This window comes from Macaca fascicularis, chromosome 13 (assembly GCF_037993035.2).
Source record: "Macaca fascicularis isolate 582-1 chromosome 13, T2T-MFA8v1.1".
NCBI lineage: Eukaryota > Metazoa > Chordata > Mammalia > Primates > Cercopithecidae > Macaca > Macaca fascicularis.
In genome coordinates, this window is record NC_088387.1 from 22,948,151 (window position 1) to 22,973,625 (window position 25,475).

The window sequence follows — 25,475 nt, forward strand, 5'->3', positions numbered from 1 at the left end:
TCCTAAGAGATCAATCTAGGGGACAGGGTGGACATAACTGTGTGACAATGTGATATAGTGGTTAGGATTGTAGACTCGAGCTTCACAGACCTTCACAGTCATGTTTCTGTAGACGAGCCCTTCTCCACTCCAGGAAGATGGCAACCTTTTCCATCTTTAGTGATTTTAGTAAGCATCCAGGCTCCTTCTTTTTTTGTATATGAATAAAGAAGGGTAGTGAGAAAGGAAGAAGAATGAAACAGCTCAAGCCAAAGAGCTCCTGGTCCAGGAATGAGGCTGACCTGGGAGATTTCAGACAAGGGGATGACAATAATTACCACTGTGGAACAGGATGTCCAGGCCATTGCTCTGTCTGTCTCTATTTCAGCTGAATTCCCGCCTCCCCAACACACACACACACACACACACACACACACACACACAAGCCAAGAACATTCTTGGGGATACCAAGCACTCCCTCACCCTAAAGTATGTGAGAGGCAACTGATGCAGGATTTACGAAGCAAGGGTCATGCTGGGTCCCTAATCACACAGCTCAAGGGTAGAAGAAAGGGACACGAAGAGGCAGGAGTGGGGGCTGTTTTGGGAGCGTTATCAATGTATCATCAAAGGGCTAGGCATGGCTTCAAGTATCCTTTTAATGTAAGAAGGGGCTCTACTTGTTAAATTGCATTGTGGGTAGGATCTGTTCCCAGATGCCACTTTGCAGCCCCAAAATCTTTAACTGTACTCTGTATTATTGTTCTGAACCTTCAAGCTAATAACCTCACAGGCCTTGAGAGAGTGAGTACATTTTCCCTGTATGTTGCAATTCAGGGAATATGTACAAATAAGTGTGAAGGAGTGTAGATAGCGATCAAATCCATGTGGTTTGTGATACGTCTTGAATCACTGGGATAGCTTGTGTGTCTGTATTAATACTGTAGCTGTTAATCTGTCATACCTGGAAGAGCTCTAGTCATCTCCTTGAAAGACCCACCGGCTGAGCCACATGCCTGCAATGATCACCATCTAGTGACAAATCAAAGGAGCTGCAAGATTTTACATCTGAAGACTAGTTAAAGGACAGCCCTTATCCCTGGATTTGACCTCCTTTGTACCCAGAGCTAAGGTTCAATTAGACCAAGAGTCAAGATTCCTTTACCTCCAAACTAAGAATGGTTTGTTTGTACCTTCTTTGATGGTTAGAAAAAAAAATCAAAAGTCTATTTTGGCCAGGTGCCGTGGCTCATGCTTGTAATAGCAACACTTTGGGAGGCCAAGGCAAGAGGATTGCTTGAGCCCGGGAGTTTGAGACCAGCCTGGGTAGCATAGTGAGACCTCATCTCTATAAAAAATAAACAAAATTATCCAAGCATGTTGATGCATGACTGTGGTCTCAGCTACTCGGGAGGCTGATGTGGAAAGATCACTTGAGCCCCAGAGGTCAAGGCTGAAATTGTGCCACTGCACTCAGCCTGGGTGACAGAGTGAGACCCTACCTCAAAAAAAAAAAAAAAAAAAAAAAAAAAAAAAAAAAAAGCTATTTTGTGACACATGAAAATTACATGAAATTCAGATTTCAATGACCATAAAGAAAAATGTATTAGAAAACAGCTGCAGTCATTTTTTTTTTTTTGCATATTTTCTGTGACTGCTTTCACACTGCAACAGCAGAGTTGGATATTTGCAACAGGCAACATATGGACCACAAAGCTGAAAATATTTACTATCCGACCTTTTACACAAAATGTTTGCCAACCCATGCTTAGATTAATAATAGCTTAATATGTGGCAATGTTAAATAGGCCTAGAGTTGGGGAGAAGCTCACCGCTTTCAAGTACATTCACTGACTGATTCATTCATTCATTTCATATGCTGTGTGAGGGACCTGATCAAGGAAGAAGTTCTTGTGCACACCTAGCACTCACATTCCAGGGTGACAGGAGCAGGTGCCCTCCTTGATTATCCATGATATCCTGCATAATTACATCCTTGACAAAACTTCATACTCTCTAGTTCATGTGTTCTTACTTAAACAGCATGCTTGCTTCCCTCTTTCTCCCTCTGGCTCCAAGAAATCCTTAGTTGTGCAATCCTTTCCTCCCAAGAAGTCCTAGATTCATTCATCCCGCATGCATTTATCAGCCTGTGTATCAGGCACTGTGCTCACTGCTCCAGGTATAAAGATGAGTAAGGTTGGGCATGGTGGCTCACACCTGTAATCCTACCACTTTGAGATGCCAAGGCAGGAGGATCACTTTAGTCCAGGAGTTCTAGACCAGCCTGGTCCACATAGTAAGAGCCCTGTCTCTACAAAAAATATAAAAATTAGCTGGGTGTGATGGGGCACACCTGTAGTCCCAGCTACTCAAGAGGCTGAGGTGGGGGGATGACTTGAACCCAGGAGGAGGCTGCAGTTGGCCACAATCATATCCCTGCACTCCAACCTGGGAGACGGAGCAAGACCCTCTCTCAAAAAATAAAGTAAAATAGGCACAGTGGCTCACGTCTGTAATCCCAGGACTTTGGGAGGCTGAGGCGGGCGGATCACAAGGTCAGGAGATCAAGACGATCCTGGCCAACATGGTGAAACTCTGTCTCTACTAAAAATACAAAAATTAACTGGGCATGGTGGTACGTGCCTGTAATCCCAGCTACTTGGGAGACTGAGGCAGGACAATTACTTGAACCAGGAAGTCAGAGGTTGCAGTGAGCCGAGATCACGCCACTGAGCTCCAGCCTGGCAATAGAGCGACACTCTGTCTCATAAAATAAAATAAAATAAAATAAAATAAAATAAAATAAAATAAAATGTGTAAAATGTAAGCCCTGTCTTCGAGACATTGACCTTTAAAGGAGATTATGGAAGAGCATGTAAAGCTGGTGAGAGATAGGAGGCTAAGGGGAAGGGAACCAGGGAAAGCTCTGGAGAAGAGACAGACAAGAGAAGTAGGGAGGGTGACCGGAACCTCAGAACCAAAGGAGATCACTTCAGACCCAAGGACATGGCAGCATGTGCAGAGACATGAAGGCCAAGAAACAGCATGATATGTGCAACAACTATAATTGGGCGACTATTGCAGGAGCTACAGATAAATAAGTAGTATATTTCTCTTTACCATTCCGGCACCAGACTACTGTGTTTTATGTCCCAGTGTTTCATATACATTTGAAAGCTATTCTAACAGCAACATCTCTTCCAATGTGTGACATTGTTCTTTGCGTATGTTACCACAAGTTTCATGGCACCCTTTGAGGTGGATATTGTGGCCATTTTGAAGATGAAAAAAATGGAGGTTCACAGAAGTAAGAAGTATATCTGAGGCCTCCTTGTGAAAAACATCTCCAAAGTATAAAACCTGGAGAAACTCTGCTCCAGGTGCATAAGGAGACTGCACAAGAACGTTAAAGCAGCAACAACTGGAGGAGCAAAAATAGGAAACAAACCCAGTGTCTATCAAAAACGTCTAGGAGAAAGGGTAAGTAGTGGTACATTCATAAAATGGAATATTATTGAACTGTGAAAGTGAATGAGAACCTCACGTATCAGCATGAGTTAATATAAAAGAGGGCACATAAAAAACATCGCAGAGGAATAAACAGTATGTATAGTAACACGTAAAGTTTTAAACCATGCAATGCAATATTTCATGTTACTTAGGGGTACATACATATGTAGTAAAATTATAAAGAAATACATGGAAATGAAAAATGCTGAATTTAGAATAGTATTTATTTCTGAGGGAAAGAGGAATTCATGAGGAAGTGGAGCGGAGGGCATTCCAGAAAGAGGGAGAAGTGTATACAGTACTGCAAGTTGAGTTTTGCAACAGTGTGGTATTTGTAGGAATCAGTATAGGTTTAATGTTGCTGAATCACAGGTAATAGCAGGGTGGGGATGTAAGGGCAGTGGAAAGATAATGAGATCAGGGAGGTGGTGCACAGAAGCCTCATAGTACTCAGTTTGACCTTTTCCAACAGACACTGGGGAGCCAGTAATGACTTTTAGATAGAACCCTTTGGCAGCAATATGGGGAGTAGCCTGGAGTAGGTGAAGTCAGAGGGAGATGTTAGCATGTTTCTAGCAAGAGATGATGAGAATCTGAAATAAGGCAACGGCAATGTGACAGGAAAGTAGAGAATACCCAAAAAAAACTCTTCCACAGTATACCAGGAGATGTGCCCATCAACAGGAAAATCAGTGGAGTCCTGTCCGGCAGTGAAATGAACAAATTACAGCTGTCTTCAACAGCTTAGACGAAATTCAAAATATTAAGTGAAATGAACAACACCCCCCAGCATACTCATAAAGGTGTAAATCTTATAAAGTTTAAAAACAATCTAAATGTGTTTCAGCCATGCCTATGTATGATAATACATAGAGAAAGGAAATGATGAATACAAACTAGGTTAGTGATTTCTCTGGGAAACGGGATGAGATGATGAGATATATACATACATATATATTTGTGTGTATAATATATATTATAGATGTATATACTGAAAGAGCAAGAGGGAGAAAAAGGTCATTTATGGACCAGTGATGACAACGTACCATGACAAACGATTGTGCTTAATCTACTCTGTGTAATTAGGACATAATAAAGGAAAGAGAGATTATAACTGAGGCTTTATTGTATAGATCATAAAATGTTTTGTTTTACTTATTTTCCTTTTCTTTGTCCTTTTCTTCCTCCATGCAGGCTTGCTTGCACGTAGTCATTTCAGTAGAGGGTAGTCACTAGGAATTGATTAACTTCATATCCTAACCCCAGAGCTGCAGGCAAGACTGATGAATTTGTTTTTCTTTTAAAGAACAATGGACCTAGCACGGTGGCTCACACTGGTAATCCCAGCCCTTTGGGAGGCTGAGGTGAGTGGATCACTTGAGCCCAGAAGTTCGAGACCAGCCTGGGCAATATAGTGAGACATTCCCACCCCCTGCCCAATCTCTATAAAAAATGAACGAAAATCACCCAGGCGTATGTGCCTGCCTGCAGTCCCAGCTACTTGGGAGGCTGAGGTGAGAGGATCACTTGAGCCCAGGAGGTCGAGGCTGCAGTGAGCGGTGATCGTACCACTGCACTCCAGCCTGGGCCATAGCACAAGACCCTATCACAAACAAAACAACGATGACTCTTAGGTCACGCAGACCTCCTTGATGGTCCAGATGGGGCATCATCTGATGGGGCAGATGAGACCTAGAGTCCCAGGGAGGAAACACTTTGATCACGGGGGATCCCACCCTCTTTATTCTTACCTTACTCATAAAAGCCCCCCAGTTACGTTCAAAGGCATGTCAGTATCTGAGAGACTTCTCCCGCTCTCTCACTTTGGCCAAATGGAATAAACCTTCCCCCGCTCCTAAGCACTGAATGTGTCAGTTTTGGCTTACTGCCCATTTGGTACACGAACCTATATTTGGGGGTTGATAAGGCAACAGATCATGTATTTTTAAGATATTTTGGGGTGGAACTGTAAATTTCCAGACTTTTTTTTTTTTTTCACTCAGTTGGCTTTATACTCCTTCTCCCAAGGCGAGCGGCCCCACGAACTTTTCTTTGCCCCCGAAAGGAGGGCAGAGGGACAGGATCAAAACCAGTCGCTCCAGCAAGACGTTAGAACCGCGCCGGGAACTGCCAGGCCCAGTGGGCGAAGCAAGCAGCAAGGCGGGGCTCAAGGGGCTTCCTGGGCGTTGGGCTCGCAGCGCAAGCGCACTAGCGCGCCTCGCCGCCATGGCGTCTGCGCTGTCCAGTCATAAGCCGGTAGTGGCGGCGACTTCCCCTCAGGAAGCCGGGTCTCCGCCTCCTCCTCCCATCCCGCCTGCTCGGCGGCGGAGGCGGCGGCAGCGGCAGCGGTTGTTCCTGCCTCTCCGCCACCTCCACCGCGGCTTATCCCCTGGCTGGCGGCGTTGGCGGGGCGGGGGACAGTAGTTGTAGACGCCCGCCCCTGCCTCAGAGAAGGTGAGTTCCCGCCCCGGCGGCGGGGGCGGCCCGGTCTTCAGCCCCTCAACTCCTGCGCTCCAGGACAGGCCTCGCGCGCCCAGCCCGCCGGGCGCGCCCCGAGTGTGCGAAATGGCCGACTAGGGCGCGGCCCGAGTCCCGCGCACCCCTCACCGGCCGCCGCTCCCGGAAAGGGGCGCAGGGCTTCCGAGTGAAGTGCGGAGGGAAGGGGCGCTCGGCTTGCGGAGGAAGCCGAGGTCGGAGTGGGAAACTAGGGGCGGCCAGGAGGAAATCTAGACCCGGAGCGTCAGGGAAAGGGAAGTGGGGTTGATGAGGAAACTCGAAAATTGAGGGGACAGGGATAAGTAGAAAAAAGCCCAAACGTGGAAGAGGGTAAGCTTCCGTTTGGTGAAGTTCAGCATCCTGGAAAGTAGAGACTTCGACGTAGGACACTTAGGGAGAGGTGGATTTAGGAATCGGGGAAAGCAGGAAGTAGCGGGACCCTTGGGGGAAGAGAAGAGGGGATGAGGTTTAGCGGGGGATCACTGGAGAGTTTTCCTAAGCTTTTGAGCATATGGCCCTGTAAGACAAGCTTCTAAGATTTATAGGCCCGTCTTGATAGTGATCTGGGGTTTTATGTGTGTGTGCTTTTAATCCTCTAATTTAGAGACGGAGGTCTCGCTGTGCCCAGGCTGGAGTGCAGTGGCGCGATCATAGCTCGCTGCAGCCTCCAACTCCTGGGCTCAAGGGATCCTTCTGCCTCAGCCTCCGGAGTAGCTGGGACTATGGGCGCGAGCTATCGCGCCCAGCTGAGTTTTAATATGTACCTACCAATGTCAGAGATACAGGAAGCTGGACATTAAAGCGCTGAAAAAGGATTTTATTCCGCAACTACTGACGGGGGAAAGGCTGAGCTCCATTCCTATTTTCACCGAGATGACTGCGAGTTTTAAAGGGAGAAGTAGGGAGTGGGAAGAGAGGGCTCAAGTAGAGTCAGGGAGGTGAAAAATTACAAAGGGCTGGTCACTGCATAAACGCAAGTAGGCCAGCTCTGTCTCCTATCTTGGAATTATCTAAGATAAAATAGGATCCTCCCACAGAGACCGGGAGTCAGGCCCAGTCCTTCCTGGTTACATTTCAGAGCATTGGCTTCCAGGTCCTTAAGGAAGACACTCCTGAATTGTAAGAGGTACAAACACATCTCAAAGGAACGGAGGAGGATTCGTAGTTGTGAGCCCTTTTTAGTAAATGCTTTTTAAAAGGGAAGTCAGGGAGCTGTTATTAGGTGTTGGTTAGAACAAACAGTAAAATTTTTTTGGCAGCCTGGCTTTTCCAACAGGAACTCAAAAGAGGGCTGGATTGCCCTCATGGATGTGGCCTTAGGCTTCTCGAGGCCATGTTAAATATTGGTCAACTCTCCAAGGATGGGAAGAGTTTTTGCAGTTCTCCAACACATTGCCCCTAACACAGAAGGCTATTTCTTATCCATCTTAATCTGAGAGACGTTTGAGTTCTTACCATAATAGTTCTATATGTCTACAAACAGCCTGCTGGTTGCAAACCATGAGATAAGGCTTAAAGCAGTTTTGGGAATTATTTTAGTTGATAGTGCTTGATCCCACTGCAGAAGACATAAGTGAAACATTTAGCCATGTTCAGTATCAATTTTTTTAGTATTTGCTGTGTTGCCTTATGTTGCTGTTTGTCTTCACAGTGAAAGATGATGGGAGCCAGAATATTGTAGAATAATTTAGATTCCTTTTTCCAGGAGAGACATCTGTAAATATAACTCCATAAAAATACTGATTTCTTGTTTATCCTTTTTCATGATACATTTTGCGTGTTATCCCATAATATTTTACACAATTGACTTTGTGTCAATTGACTTTGGAGAACTAGCAGAGGAGTAAAATACTGCAAATTTCTTAAAACATTTTTGTAAGCACTTTTTCTGTTCACTAAAAATAGGGATTAGTCATTGCAACCAAATGTTGAAACTATTAAGTTCTCTTAGTGAAGGCAGTTTTGGAAGACTAGATTTAGTGTCTTCAGTCACCCTGGATTATTTTGCTTTTATAACAAATTTCCTGCCTCTCACTAATAAATAAGCCTGAGCAGTTTAAAGACTACAATTCAATTTGGCTCACATGGCCAGACCACAGGAAGATTTGGAAACAGCTTCTCATGGAAAAAGCTTTTTGCCAGACTCAGCATGTGTTTTTGTTTTTGATTTTGCAATGACTTCAAATATGTGCAAAAGACTTTAAAAGATGTCAGTTCACACAATACTAGCAGTAGCCTTTCTGTCCCACCTCAAGGTGGTAAAATGAGAATACTGGAATAGGAGTCTGACTAGTTACAGGTTCTAGTGCTAGTTTCTCCTACAGCTAAATGACCCTGAGTAAGTCCTACTTCCTGGATTTGAGTTTTGTCATCTGTGGGTGGGGGAATTGGACTAGCCCAGTGACTCTCATCTAGGGATGATCGTACCCCCCGCCAGAAGACCTCTGATAATGTGGAGACATTTTAGGTTGTCATCACTGAGCAGAGAGGGAGAAGAGCCAATCATAATTCCAAAAGACACAATCCTGAATGTTGAAATCCCGAAAGATGAAAATCCCTAAAGTTTAAGTCCCCAAAATCACAATCACAAAAGGCCAAAATATTGAAAATAATACATCTGGGAAAAGTACTTTTTTTAGTTCTTTAAAATATGTTTGTTTACATTTTTAAAGGGGGATTTATTTAAGAAACAAAAACATGACAGAACACTTCATAGGTCATTTGACACAATAAAACGCAATGGTAACATTTTGCAAACAAGTATATTAACAGTCACATGCATATAACAGCTAGGAGCAGATGAGCTGTATTCATAAAGAAGTAGATCAAAAAGGGAAATGTATAAAAGCATGTCACAATGGTTGGTAGTCGTGTGCACCTAGCTTAATAACTGGTCATCTGAAATACTGTGACAAGTCTTTTGATGAGATAGGTCAAAACCTGTAGTGGGTCACTGTTCACTTACGCAGTTGCCCAAAGAGCTGAAACCTGAAGAAATTTTTATCTTTCACAAATGCAGATACGCAAAAGACATCTCTCATCTCTTCATTTGTTGAGGAAGTTTCAATGTTTTTAGGTACATGCACAGTGCTTACACACAAAGTCAGTGTTTTGATAATGTACTTTCATGAAGTCACATTTGCAAAAAATGCATAAGACAAATTAGAACTCTCTAAAAGTCTCTGCAGTTTACACTTCCAGTATTGGACATGATGCAAAGATGAAATACACAGCATGCTGAATTATTATTTTTTTAAGTCTGACAATTTAAGATACTGGAAAAAAAATGGCAAATGAGAAAATGTATTACAGGAATAGATTATGGGCAGTTGTACAGAAATAGTCCATGAAAGCTGGGCTAACATGATGCAACTATCTTGTGACTGGGATTTTGGTATTTTGGGATTTCAACATTTGGGATTATCTTCTAAACCCACAAGGAACATGGTAAGCAAGAGTACAGGTGCTACCAGCATCTCCTTGGCATAGGCCAGAGATGTCACAAATATCCTAAAATGCACAAGACAGTTCCCACACACACAACAATGGATTATCCTACTCATAATACCAGTAGTGTCAAGGTTGAAGAACCCTGCACCAGCCAAACTCAGGTCTTTTACAGCTTTAAAATTGTGAATTGAATAAACACATCTGTGTTGGTATTCTTTCCATGGCTTGACATGGCTGGTACTAAAATTGTAATTCATAAAGCATATGAAACTTTGACCCATAAGGGCTGATATTCAAAAAGTAATCTCAGATGACATTCAGAGTAATCTCTGTTAAGGTTGAGACTATTCACTAGAATTTGAAAAAACAGAATATAATTGTTACCTAAAAAATTACCTATTGTCACTTTACTTCCGGTAAATATCCTTCATTAAAATTTCAGTTACTGCCACTTAACAATTGGCAAATATTTCATATGTCACACTATCTAAAACATGGCTAGGAGTCAATATATTTTTTATTTTAGGTATTTGAGTTTTAAATAATTGCCAAGATGGAAAAAAAGGTTGTTTGCACTTAGCTATAATTTTTTTAAGACTTTGTTAGCAGATTCCTCCAAAGGTATCAAAGAATTGTCATGTTTCCAGTTATTAAAATTCTACTCTCACTTTCAAAATTCTGATAGGACCACTAAAACTGATTTGAAGAGCATCTGCTAATCCATTTTCACCTATACCTATGGCACCCTTATAAGGAACTCCTCTGTATTGGTCTTGATAAAGAGCGAATATCAGTAAGGATTAAAAATTGGCAAAGGTTGGGCATGGTGGTTTACGACTGTGATCCCAACACTGAGAGGTCAAGGCCAGAGGATTGCTCGAGCCCAGGAGTTTGAAACCAGCTTGGGCAAAAGAGTGAGACCCTGTCTACAAAAAAAAAAAAAAAAAAGTAAAAATTAGCCAGGCATGGCAGCGCATGCTTGTAGTCCCAGCTACTTGGGAGGCTGAGGTAGGAGGACTGCTTGAGCCCAGGAGGTTGAGGCTGCAGTGAGCTGTGATCACACCATTATACTTAAGCCCGGGTGACAGAGCAAGACCCTGTCTCAAAAAAAAAAACAACAAAAAACAACAACCAAGTAAGGAAGATATAGAAGGCATAAGGTTACAAATAGGAAATGGAAAATTTAGTCACAAAAACCCAAAGAAGCACCATGTTTCCATAGCTAAAAGCAATACACAGACAATGTATTATTGTGGTGTCAAGATTTTCCAGGACACTTTGTAATTTATTTGGTGAAGTTTCTCAAATATTTTTGACAGTTAAAAAAAGTCACTAAATAATAATATTCCTGAGTAATCATAGTAAAAACTGCAACAAACAAAAATTCTTGGTTATCTACCTGTTTTTATTATTATTATTATTATTATTATTATTATTATTTTGAGATATAGTCTGTCATCCAGGCTAGAGTGCAGTGGTACAATCTCAGCTCACTGCAACCTCTCCCTCCCTGGTTCAAGTGATTCTTTTGCCTCAGCCTCCCAAGTAGCTGGGATTACAGGCATGCACCACCATGCCCAGCTAATTTTTGTGTTTGCTAGTAGAGACGGGGTTTCACCATGTCGGCTGGGCTGGTCTTGGACTCTTGACCTCAAGTGGTCCGCCTACTTCAGCCTCCCAAAGTGCTGGGATTATAGGTTTGAGCCACTGTGCCCAGCTCTACCTGTTTTTAAGAAAAAAAAAAACAAAACTGACTTGGTTTTGGAGTGAAGGACATTTCTGGCTACTTATTGAGTAATTAACTCATTTACATAGCAATTGCCTAAAAATATTTTCCTTTGTTTCCATGATATTAAGCAGAGACTCAACGACATAAAGAAAATCTAGCTAATAACCCTTAAGTTTATTCAGAAAACATTTTTAAGCTCCTGTTATGTGCCAGATATTATACTTGGTACTAAGGGTATACAGATGAATTAGGCCAGCCCTTTTAAAGGGTTCAATAGTAACATTTATTAATGAAATTAGGGAGAAAAATAAAGAGCAATTGGAGAAAATGCAGTTTTAAATATGGATTAGTCAGACTCCTAAGATACCAGGAGTAGTACATTGTTTTGCATAAATATGTGCTCTGCACATGAAATGTTTGTTACAGGCACACCAGAGCACATTATATTAATGTAAATCTGAAGTTGGCAGCTGGGAAGAATGATGAGAGAGTGTGCCTGGAGAAACATTAATGATTATTTGTTACTTTCAGACTTGCTGCCTTTATTAGGTGTCAATAAGTGAAAATATTGACTAAGCATGTTAAAATGACTAAGAACTGCCCCTAACTGTATTCACCACATATATGTTAGGACATAAGCGTTGATCTCATTTTTTGTTTTTGTTTTTCTTTTGAGACAGGATCTCGCTCCAATTGCCCAGGCTGGAGTGCAGAGGCACAATTTCATCTCACTGCAGCCTCAACTTCCCCAGGCTCAAGTGATTCTCCCACCTCAGCCTCCTAAGTAGGTGGGACTACGGGCGTGCGCCAGCATGCCCAGCTAGTTTTTTTGTATTTTTAGTAGAGATGGGGTTTCACCATGTTGCCTAGGCTGGTCTGGAACTCTGGACTCAAATGATCCACCTACTTCAGCTTCCCAAGGACATGAGCATTGATACGCTTTCCTCTTACAAAACTATTCACACTAACCCATTAGAAGGAATGGCACACATTTGATGGCCTTTGATGTAGGATATCTACGTTGGATCCAAATAAAACTAATTTCACAAGCGTGATCCCTGAGCTAGCTAGCTATAGAGTACTTATGATTATTGGCATTCAAAGACTTACTTTAAATAAAAACATTAATTTGATACTAAATATGTACTCCCAATTAATGATTTTGTTACTTCATTTGTATTTTGTCATTGGGAATATGCCATAATAAACCCTTAGTTATTTTTGTAATTGTTGTATTAATGTAAAGTAGCTAAAACATGGCAAACTGTACATCAGACTAGTCTCATTTCCTGAAAAAGCAAGATTAACAACTAGCGTTACAGCAAAGAGTATTCATAATGTTGACAGGTATTGGGCTGCATTGTTACCCCAATTAAGTTCTCTGAAATCACTTTAAATAGGATTTGACCTCCGGGGAAAAAAAAAGAATCAACATGTTTTGGCAAAGATAACAATCAGTTGCCTAATATCCCAAAATTTAGTGCTGTGCTCTGCCTAGTCTTTACTAAGATTAGAATAGTATTGGATTACAGAACTCCCTAAGAGCAGGCATAAAACAAGGATGTCCATTCTCACCACTTCTATTCAGTATTGTACTAGAGCGCCTAGCCAGTACATTCAGGCAAGAAAAATAAAAGGTTTACAGATAGGCAATAAATAATACTGTCTTTATTTGCAGATTATATGATCATCTATGTAGAAAGCCCCATAGAATCTAGGAAAAGGCAATGAGAATAGTGAGTTCAGCAGGGGAGTAAAATACAAGTTCCGTATATATAATCAATAGTATTTCTAAATGCTAGCAAAAAGCTATTAGAAACAGATTTTTAAAAAATACTATTTACTGTTATATCAAAAACAAAACTGCATTCATAGACCTTGTCATAAAACATAAGATACTTTTAGATAACTTTAATAAAATACATTGAGGCCGGGCCCAATACACCTGTAATCCCAGCACTTTGGGAGGCCAAGGCAGGTGGACCACTTGAGGTCAAGAGTTCAAGACTAGCCTGACCATCATGGTGAAACCCTGTCTCTACTAAAAATACAAAATTAGCCAGCCATGGTAGTGCACGCCTGTAATCCCAGCTACTCAGGAGGCTGAGGCAAGAGAATTACTTGAACCCAGGAGGTAGAGGTTGCAGTGAGCTGAGATCCCGCCACTGCACCCCAGCCTGGGTAACAAGAATGAAACTCCATCTCAAAAAAAAATAAAAATAAAAAACACTGAAAATAACATTGCTGACAGAAAGAAGGTGCAAATAATGGAAAGATATAAAATGTCTCCTAATATATGTTAGTGAGTTGGATTGAAAAGTATAGAGCCATGGTGTATTTATTAGAGGGGAAGAAGAAGTAAGCTACTGATACCTAAAATATAACCAAATTAACATCCTAATTTTGCTCATAAAATTTTTTCCTCAAAGATTAAAGATATTTAATAACCATTTAAAAATCTATTATGCTGGCCAGACATGGTGGCTCACACCTGTAATCCCAGCACTTTGGGAGGCCAAGGCAGCAGATCACTTGAGCTTATGAGTTTGATACCAACCTAGGCAACATGGTGAAACCCCGGCTCTACTAAAAATACAATTAGCCAGGCGTGGTGGTGTGTGCCTGTTGTCCCAGCTACTCGGGAGGCTGAAGTGGGACGATCACTTGAGCCTGGGAGGCAGAGGCTGCAGTGAGCTGAGATCACGCCACCACACTCTAGCCTGGGAGACAGTGAGACCCTGTCTCAAAAAAACACAAACCTATTAAGCTGTTATGATTAAATGCCATATCACAGCAGGTCATGCTGTGAGGCATGGAAATTTTTATTACATTTTTTGTTCAAATTCAATTGATTTATTCGTCAAACATGAGATGTCTGAAAAACATTTCATATGGTGCAAGAGTTAAATTAGGCAGGGCACAGTGGCTCATGCCTGTAATCCCAGCACTTGGGAGGCCGAGGCAGAAGGATCGCTTGAGCCCAGGAGTTTGAGACCAGCCTAGGCAAAATAGCAAGGCCTTGTCTCTTTAAATAAATAATTCAACATCAAGTTGCGTTTTGTGAGAAAGATGTTTAAAAAGTTAAATTCAGGTTTTGCTATTTCTAAAAGGTAGGTAGAATGAAACAGATTGTAAATCAAATTAAGAAAAGTAGAACAATTCCTTGTATTTAAGATATGAAGCTCTTCTTAGACAGTTTTGAATTATGAGTAATTCATATTATGTGTTTCATAATACAGTAGTTGATGTGCAGTTTTTGTTACTTTAACTTTCACAGTGCTTTTACATATTTTTACTGAAATAAAGACCTGGCAGGGCTTGGTGGCTCACACCCATAGTCCCACTGCTTTGGGAGGCTGAGGCAGGTGGATTCCTTCAGCCCAGAGGTTCGAGACCAACCTGGGCAATAAAGCAAGACCTCATGTCTGCCAAAAAAATACAAAAAATAAGTTGGGCGTGGTGGCAGATGCCTGTAGTCCCAGCTACTGGGGAGGCTGAGGCAGGAGGATCAATTGAGCCTGGGAGGTTGAGGCTGCTGTGAGTCGAGATTGTACCACTGCACTCCAACCTGGGTGACAGAATGAGACCATGTGTCAAAAAAACAAAAAGTTGGTTCAAAATCAGAGCAATTAGAATAAGGATCATGTCCATCCTTCAACTTCCATAAACACAGTCCCTCTAAAACATAAATTAACTTGAAATACAAAGAATTAGGTACTTCTTTCAGATACTTCTGTGCTGTTTATGGATAACCTTATTTGTCTTTCTATAGTTACTAGATTAATTTATTGGGAGAACATCTCACTATGTCACTTAAATAGAATCCTGAACAACAATACAAATACTTCATCCATACCACACTTACCTTGTTCCCTGCACTCTTCTAAGTGCTTTGCATGTATTAATTTCTATAAGGACCACGACAGCTTTTTGAGGTATATGTTATATCCCTATTTTAGAGGTGAGGAACCTAAGGCAGAGAGGTTGAGAAGCTTGACCAGGGTTACATAACTTCCTAAGTGGCAGAACTGACTCCAGTGTTCCTATATCTATTTGACTCAAAGGAGCAATGGAGCTAAGTAACAGTATGACAGGCATTAGTTCTTAGTAGTGCCTGAGGTGACGTAGCCTTTGTCGGGTGGATGATCTTTCTGGAAACAAAGCCAACATTTCAAAATCATTTTAATGTATAATTATTTCTTATTAAAAAAAAAGTGTAAACTCCTTTAGTTATTTTATTGAGGTATATTTTACTTATAATAAACTCCACATATATAAAGTGTACAATTCAGGCCGGGCACGATGGCTCACGCCTGTAATCCTGGCACTTTGGGAAGCCGAGGTGGGTGGGTCACCTGAAGTCAGGAGTTTGAGACAGCCTGGCCAACATGGTGAAACCCTGTCTCTACTAAAAATACAAAAATTAGTCAGGTATGTGGTTCATGCCTGTAATCCCAGCTACTTGGGAGACTTAGGCACAAAAATTGAATCCAGGAGGCGGAGGTTGCAGTGAGCCAAGATTGCACCACTATACTCCAGCCTGAGGGACAGAGTGAGACACTGTCTCAAAAAAAAAAAAAGTACAATTCAATGAATTTGCGACAGGTGTATGCTCCCATGAAACCACTATCATAAGCAAAATGCCAAACATTTCCATCAACTTCGAAAGTACTTATGCCCCTTTACAATCCATTCCCCCCTCTACTTCTATCCCTGGGCAGCCATTGATCTGCTGCTATTACTAGAGATTAGTTTGCATTTCTAGAACATTTTATAAATAGAATCATATAGTAGATACTCTTTCATGTCTGTCTTCACTCAGCATGATGGTTTTGAGATTCATCCATGTTGTATTGTTGCTCTTTTGTTCCTTTTTATGTCTGAATAATTGTATTTTGCTTATCTGTTCAGCTGTGGATGGACATTAGAGTTGTTTCAGGTTTTGGCTGTTACAAATAAAGCTGCTGTGAACATTCATATACAAATCTGCATGGATATGTTTTCATGTCAGATACACAGGAGCAGAATGGCTAGGTCATATGGTAGCTATGTATTTAACTTTATAAAAAATTAAGCCAGGTGGCTGATAATTTTTTACGGTGGCTCACACCTGTAAACCCAGCACTTTGGGAGGCCAAGATGGCCGGATCGCTTGAGCCCAGGAGTTAAAGACCAGCCTGGGCAACGTGGCAAAACCTCATCTCTACTAAAAAAAAAAAAAAAAAATTATCCAGGCATGATGCCATGAACCCATAGTCCAGCTACTCAGGAGGTTGAGATGGATCACTTGAGCACAGGAGGCCAAGGCTGCAGTGAGCTATGATCATGCCACTGCACTCTAGCATGAGCAAGAGTGCTATTCCATCTCAAAAAAAAAAAAAAAAAAAAAAATTATCAAACTCCTTTGTAAAACGGTTGTACCATTTTACATTTTAGCCAGCAATGTATGGAAGTTCTAGTTATTTAACATCTTTAGCAACACTTGGTATTCTTAGTCCTTTAATTTTAATTGTTCTAGTGAGAGTGTGGTGTTATCTCATTATGGTTTTTTTTTTTTTTTTTTTTTTTTAACTAGACAGTATGGCTCTTTTCAGTTTATTGCATGAAGAAGTTATGTTAGTCCAAGTTAAAAGCAGACCCTTCATTGTGGTTTAATTCATATTTACTTAGTCATTAGCATATATTCTTTTCTGAAGTATCTGTTCAGACCTTTTGCCCTTTTTCAATTGAGTTTGTCTTATAATTGAGTCATAAAAAGTCTATATCTTCCAGATGTAAGTCCCTTGTCTGATATGTTAGTTGAGAATATCCTATACTCTGTGGCTTGATTTTATTTTATTTTTTTGTTTTGTTTTCTTTTGTGGAGACAGGGTCTTGGTACATTGCCCAGGCTGGTCTCAAACTCCTGGACTCAAGTGATCCCCCCAACGTTGTCCTCTAAAGTGCTGAGACTGCAGGCATTAGCCAGTGTGCCCAGCCAGTTTTCATTTTTTTAATGGAGAGAGATGTAAAACCTGGAGATCAGAAAATGTTTCAGCTTTTTAAGGAGGAGAAATGGATTCCAGAATGTAGACTGAAAAGTTTTACATCAGTTAGAAAGGCAGCATGCCACAACAGTCAGTAACAGATTATGGAACCAGACTGCCTTGTCATTTACTAACTGCAACCATGGATATGTTTCTTAACCTTTCTGTGCCTCAGTTTCCTCTTCTATAAAATATACAAAGTAATTGTACTGAGCCCATAGAGTTCTTACAAGGATAAAATTAGTTGCCGTGAGGCCAGGCATGGTGGCTCACGCCTGTAATCCCAGTACTTTGGGAGACTGAGGCGGGTGGATCACCTGAGGTCGGGAGTTTGAGAGCAGCCTGACCAACATGGAGAAGCCCCATTTCTACTTAAATACAAAAAAAAAAAAAATTATCCAGGCGTGCTGGCACATGCCTGTAATCCCAGCTATTTGGGAGGCTGAGGCAGGAGAATCGCTTGAACCCAGGAGGCGGAGGTTGCAGTGAGCCAAGATCCTGCCACTGCACTCCAGCCTAGGCAACAAGAGGGAAACTTTGTCTCAAAAAAAAAAAAAAAAAAAAAAGTTACTATGTATAAGTGCTTAGAACAGTACCTGATACAACATAAGGGCAATGCTGTAAAAGTGTTACAGAACAGATTATTAATAGGTGGCTTGTGAATGTGATACTTTGAAATAAACATTAAAAGGCAATATGGATTTATTGAAAACAAGTCATGCCATGCCTCGTTTCTTTTATGAAAGATTACTGGTAAATCAAAAGAACGTTGCAGGACCGTATTTCTTTAGAGAGCATAATGAGATTCCCTGAGGTTTCTGAGATACAAGATTGTGCCAGGAAGATACTTGAAGTTTAATTGGCATAATTTATTCAGAGATTAAATAATGACTTTTTATATCAAATGGAAGTTTTAAGACTAGAGTTCAAGAAGTTCATGAGTTGTTAAAGTAAACCATGAAACTTGAAATACTTCTGCTGTGTGTGTGGTTGATCTCTTTAAGCTGTAATCCCTAGACCTCCTGACTACAAGAGTTTACTCCTATCTGCCTATAGATTGTTTTGGTCAAAATAATTGAGATTGAGAACCATTGCTGTAGAAAGGATGGTTACAATTTTAGAAGGGCATTTCCTATATCTTTCAAATATCAACAAAATGGAAAAATAAGACTTCAGTGTGGTACAAATAGATCAGACCCATAAGAAGGAGAGTAGTAGGGAGTAGAGTGGAGAAGCATAGTGTTCAAAAAGATGCTGAATTTGATTTTGAAATAAACTCAGATGATATCAAATTCTTAATATCTTTCTAATTAAACCCACAGATTGCTAATAAATAGATACATCCTAGATGCAAGAAGAGAGCAGATTCTTTGTAGCATGCCATAGGTATTATCTTGCCCTTGTCCTGCTTAAAGTTTTCACCAGTAATGTGAATGAAGTCATAGACTGAATGCATATAAAAAGTATGTGTGGGAGCCATAGCAAATACCAAGATTAAGATCATTTGAATTTTTAAAAATTCTCAGGTGGCTGCAGTGGCTCACAACTGTAATCTCAGCACTTGGGGAGACCAACGGACCAACGGAGGAGGATCACTTGAGGCCAGGCGATCAAGACCAGCCTGGGCAACATAATGAGATTCCCGTTTCTACAGAATATTATTTAAAATTAGCTGGGCATGCTAGCACATGCCTGTAGTCCTAGCTATTCTGGTGGCTGAGGCGAGAGGATCACTTGAGCCCCGGAGTTAAGGCTGCAGTGAGCTATGCTCATGCCTCTGCACTCCAGCCTGGGGGACTCTGACTTTTTAAAGAAAGAAGGAGAAGCGGGGCAGGGGTGGGGAGAGAAAGAAAATAAACAAAGGAAAAGAAAGAAACCTCATTTAGGAATAGTGGTCTAGGTTGGGCGCGGTGGCTCACGCCTGTAATCCCAGCACTTTGAGATGCCAAGGCAGGTGGATCACGAGGTCAGGAGATCGAGACCATCCTGGCTAACACAGTGAAACCCCATCTCTACTAAAAATACAAAAAATTAGCCGGGTGTGGTGGCGGGCACCTGTAGTCCTAGCTACTCAGGAGGCTGAGGCAGGAGAATGGCGTGATCCTGCAAAGCAGAGCTTGCAGTGAGCCAAGATTGCGCCACTGCACTCCAGCCTGGGAGACAGAGTGAGACTCCGTCTGGAAAAAAAAAAAAAAGGAATAATGGTCTAAACCCATAACAAGATGAAGTATTAATTCCTGCATTTAGAAAAATAATTCAGTCAGCATCCCTATCACATGGGAGAAGATAGCCAATATCGGGGGAGAGAGATGCTACCTCCAAGATTTTAACAATTGTAAAGGTCATTAGAAACCAGTAATATGATGACTATTTAAAAAATAACTAATGCTAAAATAAAATGGTAAGGATGAAAACAATGTCCAGGTTAGAGGAAGAGATAATTTCCCTTTACTCCACAACAATCACCGTCTGTGTTCTTCAAACTATATAATGCTGCAACCTCTGTAATGAGGAAATATATAGTAATCACTATGCAAGTGAAAGAGAGGTGATGTCAAAATTTTCTGAGGAAAGATTTCTACAAATGCCTAGAGCTCACTACCGACCTTTCTTTCCTCTAGTGGTTCCTGTTACCCATCACGTGTAGTGAAGTTTGATACGTACACAATTAGTTCAGGGGCCCAACCATTTTAATTCGTAAGGAATTTCAGGGTACATAAAACATCTGCAAGTTGTTTAAACCCAACTTCACATAGAGGAATTAAACACATAGAAGAATGCAACAGGAAAGAAGAGATGTGAAAGATACTAGACATTTGCTAGAATCTGGGTTTGTTCCAAAATCAAATTCTGCTTTTTGAATGCTTAATGCTTATTCGTTCCACTCCCTACTTCCCTCCTTCTGGGGGATAACAACAACAGTAACAACTCTTTTTCCTCTTCCTTGCTTTCTCTGTCAAAGATAACTTTACCCAGGATCAAGGCCTTACTTAGAATTGTCTCTGCCCCCACTCTCTTTCTTCTCTCTGCTCTTCCCAGCTATCACAAATTCCTTTGATTCCAGCTTTAGAATAGCTCTCATATTCTTCCCTTCCTTTCTGTTAGCTCTGCTACTCTTTTGGTGCAGCCCAATAATCTCTTGCCTGCAACAGCTTCCTAACAATATCCCCATGTTGAGTCTCTTTTTCTTCCCCTGTTGACTGCAGAATTAAATCCAAATGTCCAAATAAGGCATATTATGATTTAGCGTCATTCCACCTTTAGCACTGTCTTTCACTACCTTTATGCATGTCTTGTTTTAGCTAAAGCAGAAGTGCCTTTTCTAATGCTCTTCTGTCCTCCAGAATACCCCTTTCTTGTTTGTTTTTTTTTTTCTAAATTTTACCCATCTCTTTAAGAGTTCATTCAAAATCCATTCTTCTCCACAAACCCCTCACCAAGAACACATTATACCTTCTTATGTCTTACAGCACTTTACACATTTTTGTCTTGCATCATAGTTCTTTGCCTATCAGTTTTTACAAAATTATGAAGTCCTCAATATTAACAATTGTCTTGTTCACTTACTCCCAATGTGTGGAACAGCTATGTGTATGTAAGGGAAAGGGTATGAGATAAACCAAGGTTTAATATCTGCCTTTATCAAATAGCACATGTGGCAACATATTTTAATTCCTTTAAATCCCAATATCCAGAGCTTTATGAGAAATTCTTGCAGAAGTAAAAAACTGAAATAATAATCTATTATTTGGCGTACAGTAGGCATTCGATAAGTAAGGTTCATCTCTTTCTTCCTGTGCTTTCCCACAGTACTCACCAGAGTACCTTGAAGACAAAATAAATAGTGATAAAGTTTAGTAAAGTCCAAAAGCATGGAGAACTTGAACTAAATAATGTTACAGGAATTGAAAAATGAAAGAACAGCTTTGAAAATATTATAAAGCTAGAACAGACATGACTCAGGAGAAAAATGGCTGAGATTTTGAGCTTCAGAATATTTTGCTATTTAACAGATAAAAAAATGAGAGCATAGTTGGCAAAGGAGTTAAAGGTAACCCCAAGTTTCTTACCTCAGCTTACAACATTGCCTTTTAGAAATGCCTGGTTGGTATTAAGGGTTGAACCAGGAAGGAAATTACTGTTCTATTTTCAGATATCTTGAGCTTCTAAATAACTACTCAGTAAACTTTCCATGTATACTGATTTGGTCATCACCGAAAGACAGTATTTACCTGTTCTTATTAAAGATTTATTTTTGTAGAGCTGGAGGTCTCAATGTGTTGCCTAGGCTGGTCTCAAACTCCTGGCCTCAAGCAATCCTCCCAACTCAGCCTCCCAAAGTGTTGGTACTACAGGTACGAAGCACTACGCCAAACCAAGATTTTTAATGGAAAAGTCACCATCACATCACCATGTCAGTTTTTGTACATTAATTCTGAATCAAAGGAAGTTCTGAAAACCTTTGTATTAACCTGTTTACCTTGCTGACCTTAAAGTCAAATGTAAGTAAATCCTTTATTTTAAAACAACTAAGAAATAATTTAGATATTATATATAATAGATTTTTTTTTTTTTTTTTTTTGAGGCAGTCTCACTTTGTCGCCCAGGCTGGAACGCAGTGGCGCAATCTTGGCTCACTGCAACTTCCACCTCCTGGGTTCAAGAGATTCTCATACTTCAGCCTCCCAGATAGCTGGGATTACAGGCATGTGCCAACACGCCCAGCTAATTTTTTGTATTTTTAGTAGAGACAGGGTTTTGCCATGTTGGCCAGGCTGGTCTCAAACTCCCGGGCTCAAGTGATCTGCCCGCCTCTGCCTCCCAAAGTGCTGGGATTATAGGCATGAGCCATGACACCCAGCCTGAGATACATTTTTAATACTCTTCAAGTCCTTTCTAAAATGTTTCTGATTTATAATTATCTTGAGCACATAATATTTTTAAGCAAATCTTTTTAATCCATACATTGGCACTAATATTAAGATTAGTTTGAAGATACCCAGTATAACTTAAATATTTATGGAGTTTTTAAAAGTAGAGAGTCATATATGTTTTTTGCACAAATTAATATAGATATGTACAAAGAGCAATATGTTAAATGTTTGCCCCTACTCATTTTCTGACCCAATTTCGCATTTCCCAAACCCCATTAAATTTAGCATATATCTTTTCAGATTTTTTTCTGTGGATACTGAGTTAACACACAAGATCAGACTGTCAAATCAGACTCATCAGGTTTACTAATTATTTCAAGGATACAGGCAGTCAAAAGACTCAACCGAAGCATAGTGTCTAATACATGAAAGATGGCTCCTCAGACCATGTGATATGGTTAGGCTTTGTGTCCCCACCCAAATCTCATACTGAATTGTAATCCCCATAATCCCCACATGTCAAGAAGAGACCAGGTGGAGGTAATTGAATTGGGGGCAGTTTGCCCCATGTTGTTATCATGATAGTGAGTTCTCCCGAGATCTGATGGTTTTATAAGGGGCTTTTCTCGCTTCACTCAGCACTTCTCCTTCCTACCACCTTGAAAGGAAAGTGGCTTGCTTCCCTTTCACCTTCCACCATGACTGTAAGTTTCCTAAGGCCTCCCCAGCCATGCAAAACTGAGTCAATTAAACCTCTTTCCTTTATAAATTACCCAGTCTTTGGTATATCTTTGTAACATGTAAGAACAGACCAATACACCATGTTTTCCCACTTTGGACTTGTATCTCTGGCCCAGAATAAATAGGTAAGGTTTCTAAGTAAGATTCACAAGATGAGCTCACACAGTGGGGTGTTTAAATTGTGACTCATCTCTATGTTATACCCTAGAGAGTTGTGTACCTTATGTGGCATTCTTCAGAGAGAGATGCCTCATAGAGTCTGGGTTTATTTACTACAGGTAATCTTTAGCCAGGGACATCTTGCTAAGAGCATTTTAGTGGTAAGATCTCTTCCTCCAAGCAAATATCATTAGGCTTTTTACTTGAGGTCCAGTTGCCAACCATCCTTCTCTTTTTCCCTCTTCTCCAGGAAAGGAAGTGAATGGATTGGAGGCCAATTGCATTATTCCTTCCTTATAGTAAATACATATGTATACATTTAAGTTGGGGTTGTATATGTTGGGTTGTTTATACTAAAATTGGATTTTATGATTGAACAATTGATTGATAGAGTTCTATACATTGTTTTTCCCGTTAATACATCATGGGCATTTCTCCATGACATTACATATGATTCTAACTCATCCATTTAAACTACCAGATAGAAAGTACAATTTTGATGTTATATGATTGGCACCCTATGTATAAACTGGTAAACTTCTATAAAATAAATGTTAGCTGTTAGGAACTTTAGATTGAAGTACAGACCCCAAGTGTAAATGTAGTAATTTGGCGTAGATTATTTATTAAGTGAGAAACACTTTTAGCAAAAGTTGTAGAAGCTAATATGTGAATATGACTGTAGCTTTGAAGGGCTTGTCTGAGCTCTATTTAGTGAAATTTGTGTGGTTGTATTTGTACCAGCCGTGGAAGAAGGTTGTCTACCACAGGTTAAGATAGTTTGTTGGCCGGGCTCAGTGGCTCATTCCTGTAATCCCAGAACTTTGAGAGGCCAAGGTTAAGATAGTTTGTTGGCCGGGCTCAGTGGCTCATGCCCGTAATCCCACAACTTTGGGAGGCCAAGGTGGGTTGGATCACCTGAGCTCAGGAGTTGGAGACCAGCCTGGGCAACATGGTGAAACCCCATCTCTACAAAAAATAAAAAAAAATTAGCCAGGCACAGTGGCATGCACCTGTACTCCCAGCTACTCAGGAAGCTGAGATAGAAGAATCACGCTCTGGCCTGGGTGACAGAGCCAGACCCTGTTTCAAAAAAAAAAAAAAAAAAGATGGTTTGTGGTTCCCCCATGTGATTCTCAGATGACATTGGTGATGTATCTGGAATCATTAGCTATCTTAAAATTGACTGCATTTCTTGAGATTGTTAGCTTTAAAACATAAAATGCCAAGACTGGATTTCTTAGCCCAGACTTTCAATACTGGTGCCCCAGTAACTTTTCCTTCAGAATGGTATTTTGTAGACTAAAAAATATGTTAGCATATTAAATATTAGAGTCTTACAAAATATTCATATTAAAATTTTTATCCTAATGAGCAAAAATTTATTACTGTAGCTTTGCAAGCACTCAGAAAATTAAGATTTGAGATGGTATATGAAATATAGTAGTTGAAAATTAAGAATATTACTTTAACGATTTAATATAATCTTCTGTCTTACCTCTCTTTTATTGATAGATACCACACTGAATGAACAAAGACTGAACTTTTACAGATACCTTTTATAAAAGATGTCTGTGGAGTAGTGTTACAGTTCAAATAACAAAGGATTTTGCATTATGAGGTAGGTTGAAAATAGAAGGAATATGTCCTAATGTCACTTTTTAAATGTAGTGGGTAAACTTCATATATGTCATCTTATTTAATCCGTACAAGGAAAGTATTGTCCTTTTGATGACTGACTCAGAGAAGGGAAATAACTTCCTGACTTGTATTTGGGGAATTAGGATTTAAACTCAGATCTTTCTAACTCTGAAGCTCATTTTCTTTTCTTCTCTCCATTCTGTCTTCTACCTTATGCAGAAAGCCACTGTATCAGTTCTTGTGGTAAATATAAGGAAGATATTATGAAGCTTGAGCAGGAAAATATTAATAAGTCAAGAGATATTGTAGATCCCCAGATTCTTCCTTTACAGTAATCAAAGGTTACAACACAATATGCAGCAGTCTTACCCTTGACTTTGCCTTGTTTTCAAGGCACAGGATTTTAGAATGCTAGCATTGGAAGGTAAAATGTCTAATGATCGTACTTCCTTAGTTTATAGAAGAAGAAACTGAGATCCGGAGGAGTGGTGATTGTTTTTAGCTAGTCATGGGCATGACTAAGCCAATAAATGAGATCTGATTCCCTGTCCAGTGTTCTTTCCTTTTATATGGTATAGCTACTCACTTGTATCATCTTTGCTGTATAATAGTATCCTGGAGAAAGAATAGTCTTTTGTATACTACATTACAATAGTCTTTTCCCATTCTACTCTTCTCACACTCTTGAGACTTGGATGAGCTACTCTGGAGCTCATTTCTAACTCTGAAGCTCATTTTCTTTCTTTCTTTCTGTCTTTTCTTTCTTCTTAAATAAACAAATGTTATTTATTTTTCCTAGATCTCTTTAATCTGTGGTATCTGGGATACCAAAAGTAGTAGATACATTTACTGAAATGAAACATAGGC

The 25,475-nt window shown here is 40.3% G+C and overlaps 1 protein-coding gene across 1 annotated transcript in view; it reads left to right on the plus strand.

Moving 5' to 3' along the window:
* The first annotated feature begins 5,799 nt into the window (after window positions 1-5,799).
* KRCC1 (lysine rich coiled-coil 1) overlaps window positions 5,800-25,475 on the plus strand; it is a 29,921-nt gene continuing 10,245 nt past the window's right edge. Inside the window, exons 1-2 of the mRNA XM_045368925.2 lie at window positions 5,800-5,946; window positions 24,483-24,588. The gene's annotated coding sequence lies outside the window, so the exon portion shown is untranslated. The remainder of the gene's footprint in view (window positions 5,947-24,482; window positions 24,589-25,475) is intronic.